Source organism: Myotis yumanensis, unplaced genomic scaffold, assembly GCF_028538775.1.
Source record: "Myotis yumanensis isolate MYYU_CA2020_CCGP unplaced genomic scaffold, mMyoYum1.0.hap1 SCAF_2, whole genome shotgun sequence".
Classification (NCBI taxonomy): domain Eukaryota; kingdom Metazoa; phylum Chordata; class Mammalia; order Chiroptera; family Vespertilionidae; genus Myotis; species Myotis yumanensis.
The window spans coordinates 108127984-108136169 of NW_027223753.1; the positions used below are offsets into that span (position 1 = coordinate 108127984).

An 8186-nucleotide genomic window follows, 5' to 3' on the forward strand; every position below is an offset into this window, starting at 1 on the left:
TGATGTTTCGTTTCATGTTGTCCCATAGCTCCCTTAGGCTCTCCTCCTGTCTTTTAATTTTTTTCTCCAATTGCAGTTCAGTTTGGGTGTGTTTTGTTTCCGTGTCTTCTAATTCACTAATTCGGTACCCTGCTTTTCCTAGTCTACTGTTGAAACTTTCAATGGTGTTTTTTATTGCAGCTATATCACTCTTAATTTCTTCTTGGTTCTTACATAAGTTTGTGATTTTTTTCATCCATTTCTTTTTGATTTTTACATATGTTGATTTTTTCATATGTTTCTTCTTTTTTTTTTCAATGTCTCCCCATTCCCAATACAGACCAGGCAAAGAGCCTGAGCTGAGGTATATATGGGGTGGGTTTACTCTGCCTCCTATTTCTGTACAGTCAGTGTAAGAACACTGCCTTTTCTAAGTACCAGGAGGCCTCATCTGTTTCTTCTTGATTCTTGCATAAGTTGTTGATTTTTTCCTCCATCCAGTTTATGCACTCTAGCACCCTTAATCTGAATTCTTTTGCTGACATGTTGCATGCCTCTGTTTCACTTAGCTGCTTTTCTGGCGAGTCCTCCTCTTCTTTCCTTTGGGGGTTTCTTTGTCTACCCATGTTTGATCTCACAGACAGATCTAGATGTTGAGTCGTTCAAGGGCTGCTCCTTGGGTGGCTGTGGCTCCTCATGCTGCAGTTGCTCCTCGGGCAGTTGTGATGGCAGTTGCTCCTCAGTTGGCAGCAGCTCACTCTGGTGGGTGCATTTCACATCCGTGGTGGCTCCTCTGGCTGGTGGGGGGAGGCTTCTCACACAGCTACTGTTCCTCAGACAGAGGGTGTGCTGATCACAAGGCTGTTGTTCCTTGGATGGAGGCGGGCTACACATGCAGCTGCTACTCCTTGTACTGGGGCAGACTGCTCACGTGGCTGCTCTTCCTTAAATGGAGGCTGGCTGCATGCTGCTGTTGTTCCTCTGATGTGGTGGGCTGCTTGTGGGGCTACTGCTACTTGGACTTGGACAGGTTGATTGCAAGTCTGCTGCTCCTGGGATGGGGGTGTGCTGCTTGCATGGCTGCTGCTCTTTGGATGGAAGTGAACTGCACTCGTCGCCGCTCTTCCTCTCCAGGTGTCTGGTTATGTGGCTTGCTCTCTAGTACTTTAGGCAGACAGGATAAAATTCACCTTAACAAGACATGACTCAAGGGGAACAACGTATGAATGTACAGGCAACACTGATAATCCCTATATAAGTGACCACCTGAGAAAAGAGAATTGGGGGAGAGAAAAGAGAGTACAAATGATATCGAAGAGAGATAGAGAGAAAAAAAGAAAAAAAAGATAGGAGAGAAAAGAAAAAGTAGAATATATGAGAATATATATATATATATATATATATATATATATAGAGAGAGAGAGAGAGAGAGAGAGAGAAAACACCACAGAACCAATAGATAATCCAAACAAATAAAAACACCAAACACCCAGTAAAGAGGGTGGGGGCAGAATCTGTAGAGGCTGAGCTGATATACAGGAAATAAGGTTAAGAATTTGATAAATATGGGTAGGACCTCACTTCAGTATAACGGAGGTAGAAAAGGGATGAGTGGATAAGAAGAGACAGAAAGGGAACAAAATAATATATTTACAAAAAAATTGATTTTAAAAAATTGTATAAAAATAGAAAATAACAAGTAAAAATAAAATAAAATTGAATGATGAAAAAATCATGTGAAAAGAAGTAGAAAATGAAGCAACAAACAAAAAAAGAGAACAAAGAAAAAAGTAAAAAAAAAAGAGCAACAAACAAAAAAAGGGAAACAAAGAAATAAGGAAAAAAGCCAATTAAATAATAATAAAAAAATCAAAATGAAAAATTGAAATGTCATTCCTTTGGCTGGCTTAAGATCCCAGTTTTCTGGAGTGTCTGTCATTTTTTTTTTTCTGTTGCTGGGACTCTGGGGTGAAATTTTCTAAAGATCAATTTCGTCCATTTGATCTAGTGAGTCATTTTGGATTGCTGTTTCTTTGCTGATTTTTTTTCCAGAGGACTTAACCAGTGATGTCAGTGGTGTATTAAAATGTCCTACTATGATTGCATTGTTGTCAATCTCTCCCTTGATATATTCCAGGAGTTTTTTGGGTTTTTTTTTATGTACTTGGGTGCTTCTGCATTGGGTGCATATATGTTTATCAGGGTTATAGCTCTTGTTGTATTGATCACTTTAGTATTATGAAGTGGCCTTCCTTATCTCTTGTTATGGCCTTCAATTTTAAGGTCTATTTTGTAAGATATAAGTATTGCTACCCAAGTTTTTTTTTTTTCCATTTCCATTTGCCTGAAATTTATTTCTCCATCGCTTCACTTTCAGCCTGAGTGAGTCCTTTATTCTGAGGTGGGTCTCTTGTAGACAGCATATATATGGGTCATGTTTTTTTTTTATCCATTCAGCCACTCGATATCTTTTGATTAGAGCATTTAGTTCGTTTATATTTAATGTTATTATTGAAAGGTACATGTTTGTAGCCATTTTTATTTTTTTGCCTGTTTTCTTTCTTAGCATTTTATTTCTTCTTGTTACACCAGTCCCTTTAGCATTTCTTGCATTGCTGGCTTGATGGTGATAAACTCCCTTAGTCTTTTTTTTGTCTGTGAAGCTTCTTATTTCCCCTTCAATTTTGAATGATAGCTTTGCTGAATAGAATATTCTTAGATTCAGTCCCTTGCTTTGCATCATTTTGTAAGTTTCCTTCCATTTTTTTCTGGCCATTTGACCCAGTGATCCCACTTCTAGGAATATATTCCAAGAAACTAGAAACACCAATCAAAAAGGATATATGCACCCCTATGTTCATAGCAGCACAATTTACCATAGCTAAGATTTGGAAACAGCCTAAGTGCCCATCAGTAGATGAGTGGATTAAAAAACTGTGGTATATCTACACAATGGAATACTACACTGCAGTGAAAAAGAAGGAGTTCTTACCATTTGCAGCAGCATGGATGGAACTGGAGAGCATTATGCTAAGCGAAATAAGCCAGTCAGAGAAACATAAATATCACATGATCTCACTCATTTATGGAATATAATGAACAACATAAACTGATGAACAAAAAGAGATCCAGACAGACAGAAGCATCAATCAGACAATCAAACCTCAGATGGAAGGTAGGGGTGGGTGGGGGTAAGAGGGAGTGATCAACCAAAGGACATATATGCAAGCATATAGGCTTAACTAATGGACACAGCCACCAGGGGGGGTGAGGGCATGAGTAGGGGGGCGTGGGGGGGGGGGGTAATGTGGGGATAAGGACACATCTTATCTAATAAAAGAGAAACATGAAAATTGACCATACCTCCACTACACTCACAAGCCACGCTCACCAGCCATGTCCACCAGCCAATCAGAGCGGCTTTATGCAAATTAACCCAACCAAGATGGCAGACAGCAGCCATGGAGCTGGAGTATGCAAGAGGCTTGGTTGCCCTGGCGATGGAGGAAGCCAAGCTTCCTCCCTGCCCTGGCTGGCTGTAGCCTCTGCTCAAGGCAACAAAGTTTCAATTAAGAAGCCAAATAAATCCCAGATACCTGCTTCCATCCAGCCTCCACTGGGAGCTTGGGTGGTTGGGGATGTGGCCAGCCTGCAAACAGCCATCAGCCCCTCACCCAGGCTGGCCATACTCTCATGGGGTGAGTGTTACCACTTTTGGGTGCTTGGGCAGCTTGCAAACAGCCATCAGCCCCTCACCCAGGCTGGCCAGGCACCCCAGCAGGCCCCACACCCTGATCCGGGACACACTTCTGGGCGAACCAGCTAGCCCCCACCCATACACCAGGCCTCTACTCTATATAATAAAGGGGTAATACGCAAATTGACCCTAACAGCAGAATGACTGGGAATGTCTGGTCACTATGACACACACTGACCACCAAGGGGCAGATGCTCAATGCAGGAGCTTCCCCCTTGTGGTCAGTGCACTCCCGCAGGGGGAGCTCTGCTCAGCTACAAGCCAGCCTGATGGCTGCCAGTACAACAGTGGTGGTGGGAGCCTATACCTCCTCCTCAGCAGCGCTAAGGATGTCCGACTGCAGCTTAGGCCTGCTCCCCACTGGCAAGTGGACATCCCCCGAGGGCTCCTGGGCTGCCATATGGATGTCTGACTGCCAGCTTAGGCTCGCTTCCCTGGGTGGACATCCTCTGAGTGGTTCCAGACTGCAAGAGGGCATAGGCTGGGCTGAGGGACCCCCTCAGTGCACAAATTTTGTGTACTGGGCCTCTAGTCCTATATAATAAAGCCCTAATATGCAAATTGACCTGACAGTTGATCAACTGGAGGAACGACCAGTCACTATGATGAGCACTGATCACCAGGGGGCAGACATTCAACACAGGAGCTGTCCCCTGGTGGTCATTGAGCTCCCACAGGGGCAGTGCCACTCAGCCTGAAGCTGGGCTCACTGCTGGTGAGAGCAGTGCAGGTGACTGGAGCCTCTCCCGCCTCTACTGCAGGCATATGGTAAGGAGCAAGGGGTCCAGGACTGCTAGAACCCTGGACTGTGAGAGGGCACAGGCCTGGCTGAGGGACTCCCCCAAACAGTGTACAAATTTCGTGCACCGGGCCTCTAGTAAACTGTAAGCAGTTTGGTTATTACAAAATCTACTTTGCTAAATCTCAACTCATACTCTCTATCTTCTACCAGCTGAAAAAATGAAAGACTTATTTAGCACTGTCTATAGCAACCATGCTCAATACATAACATGCCAGAGTAATAAAGTAATGAAAACTTGGTGTAACAAATAAAATCTAGTCTGGGAAAACTGAACTAAGAAGATAGGAGACTCTTGTGTTCAGTTTTATAGAAAGGTACAATGTAAATAAAATGCCACTGGATACCTTGGATTGAAATAAAAAAAACAACAAATAATATGCATTTAAAAGACACAAAAAAATGTACATCTTAAAATAAACTGAAATACCATGACAAAAATCCTTTATTTTATCTGTCCATTGTTTTGTATTACACACATTTTATGTACTTTTTTTTACAGTCTTATATATTCTAACTTTGAAGTGAAAGAAAAATTATGGGAATATTTAGGTACAGCAAGACATGAGAATTTCAAACATTTTTATTTGAAGAGAGAAATCACAACAAAAATATTTTGAAAATAAGTGATCATCTTGAAATTCATGTTAGAGATAATAGGAACTAAGTGGATTTTTTGCCACCATCAAAACTATATTATCAATGATGGTAAACCTAACTGGGATCTCTGTAAAGGAACACAGTTGTGACTTGTTTCTAGCAAAATGCAGTTTGCTCTTTGAAAGGTAGGGGTCCTTCCTCAGGGAATTATATTTTGCCAAAAGGCTCATTTGTATAAGCTTTCCCCCATCCCAAGCTCTGTAACAACTCTCCCCTCTGCTTGGCACCAGGCAGCATCAACACATGACTTTTTGGACTAGCTGATTGAGTTCCTTGAACATAAAGCCTTGGCAGTGGCAATTTATCCTGGCAGTTGCAGAAGCCAGGAAACACATAACAGTAAATGGATCTCATTTTAATCACTGCACATAGGGTTTGCTTGATTTATCCTATATTATACCAAACTCCAACATGTCAGCAAGATTGCATTGAGTTGTCATGCTCAGTAAAAGTGCTAACAATATTGAACTTTGGTTATATTGCCAGTATACATTTCTCTATAAGTATTTTTTTCTTTTTTCTTTTTCTCTGTCATTTTTGTTGATTTCACAGGGTTCAATATTAAGGTTGAGTAGGTTAAACTTTGTTTAATTTTTAGAAACAATAATAGTAGAACACTACAACTATTTCAGCTTTAACAGAATTTTAAAATAAAAATTAGAGATGGGGAAAACTCATACAAATGAGATTTTGGGGGACCCCTATCTCTCAAAAAGCATACTACATTGTGCTAGAAACAAGTCCCAACTCTGTTCCTTTAAGGAGATACTAGTTAGATATCCATCACTGATAATATAGCTTTGATGTGACAAAAAATCTACTGAGTGCCTAGTATATCTAACATGGATTTGCAAGATGCTCACTTATTCTCAAAACCTGTTTTGTTGTAATTTCCCTCTTCAAATAAAAAATTTTCAAATTCTCATGTCTTGCCATACCTAAATATTTTCACAATTTAGTTAGAATTTATAAGTGTGTAAAAAAGTGTACATAAAAAGTGTGTAATAAAAAACAATCTACACTAATAAAAGAGACACATGCAAATTAACCATCACTCTGCCACTCAGCTACACCCACAAGCCACGCCCACCAGCCAATCAGGAGTGAGTATGCAAATTAACCCAACTAAGCTGGCGGCGGCCACTGAGCTAGAGTCAGAAAGAGGCTTGGGTTGCCCCTGGCGATGGAGGAAGCCAGGCTTCCCGCCTGACCTGGCCGGCCCTCGGCTCTGCTCAAGGCTACAAAATTTCAATTATAGAAGATAAATAAATCCCAGTTACCTGTTTCCAGCCAGCCATGGCCCCGCCCAAGGAGGCACTGAAAAAAAAAAAAGAAAAAAGGAGAGGCTGGGAGCTTGGGTCACTGGGGGGCATGGCCAACCTGAGAACAGCCATCAGCCCCCTCACCGAGGCTGGCCAGGCACTCCAGTGGGATGCCCCCTACCCTGAAGGGAGTGTGACTAGCCTGAAAACAGCCATCAGCCCCTCACCCAGGCTGTCCAGACACCCCAGGGGAACCCCCACCCTGATCCGGGACACCCTTCAGGGCAAACCAACCAGCCCCCACCTGTGCACCAGGCCTCTATCCTACTTAATAAAAGGGTAATATGCAAATTGACTCTAACAGCAGAACGACTGGGAATGACTGGTCACTATGACACACACTGACCACCAGGAGGCAGACACTCAATGCAGGAGCTGCCCCCTGGTGGTCAGTGCACTCCCACAGGGGGAGCTCTGCTCAGCCACAAGCCAGGCTGCTAGCTGCCAGCACAGCAGTGGTGGTGGGAGCCTCTCCTGCCTCCTCAGCAGCACTAAGGATGTCCGACTGCAGCTTAGGCTTGCTCCTTGCTGGCAAGTGGACATCCCCTGAGAGCTCCCAGGCTGCTGAGTACTGTCTGACAGCCAGCTTAGGCTCACTCCCCTGTGGAGCAGGCCTAAGACAGCAGGTGGATATCCCCAGAGTGGTTCCAGACTGTGAGAGGGCACAGACTGGGCTGAGGGACTCCCCCCCCCCCGAGTGCACAAATTTTTTTGCACTGGGCCTCTAGTGGCCAGATAAAATAAAAGCTTTTTATAGTGAGATTTCAGTTTACTTTATGATGCACACTTTTTTGTTTTTTAAATGCAGATTATTTGTTCTCTTGATTTTTACCCTCAGTACTGAGGTGCATTTCCTCACTTGTTTGGCTCAGTGGATAGAGCGTCGGCCTGTGAATCATAGGGTCCCAGGGTAGATTGTGGTCAAGGGCACAAAAAAAAATAGATCTTCTAAATAAATAAACTTTATAAAGTATGTAAAATTGTGCTGGAACATGATACATACTCAAGAGCTGTTAGCTTTTGCCACTCTTTTAACTAATCACATATTAGTTAATTTGTTAATATTTGTCTCACCCTTAGACTATGATCTATTTGTGGTCATTTTCCATTTATTTGTATCCAGAGTGTCTGGCAGATATGATGTGCTCAACCATACTTGTCAACCTATAACAAATCATCAACACAGTTATCATGAAAAATACTGTACTATTATTACTATGAAAATGATGCCTTACTAGCAAAACTTCAAAGAAAATAAGAGACATAGTTCCTAATTAGTGTGAACATTTACTAAATGTAGACTAGAAATTGGAGGGACAAAGATGGGAAGTGGCTTTGGAACTGCACACTTTGCAGACTGATGAGAGAGAGAAAGAGAAGTAAACTAATCACAACATGATATTATAGATCCTAATTAAATATCTATAATTTTTTATTTTTCTGGGAGTTATAAACAAAAAATTTCACAGACCTTATTTCCTTATTTTCCACTTTTGAGATGCAAAAACCTGATTTAAAAGAATAATATTTATTAAATATCTACTATATACCTGGTACTATAGTCAAAAATTTATAGTGTTAATTCCTATATTATATCAAATACATGTTACTATTCCTTTTTAAAGGTTTGAAAACTGTGGCTAGATTTTGTAAGTTACTTGGTGGCTTA

General features: G+C 41.7%; 1 non-coding gene across 1 annotated transcript; it reads right to left on the reverse strand.

The window, feature by feature from the left end:
• Positions 1–294: 294 nt before the first annotated feature.
• LOC139004718 (small nucleolar RNA SNORA51) lies at positions 295–426 on the reverse strand. The gene has a single exon (XR_011470554.1). It is a non-coding gene; the product is annotated as a small nucleolar RNA SNORA51 (small nucleolar RNA).
• Between the last annotated feature and the right edge of the window lie 7760 nt (positions 427–8186).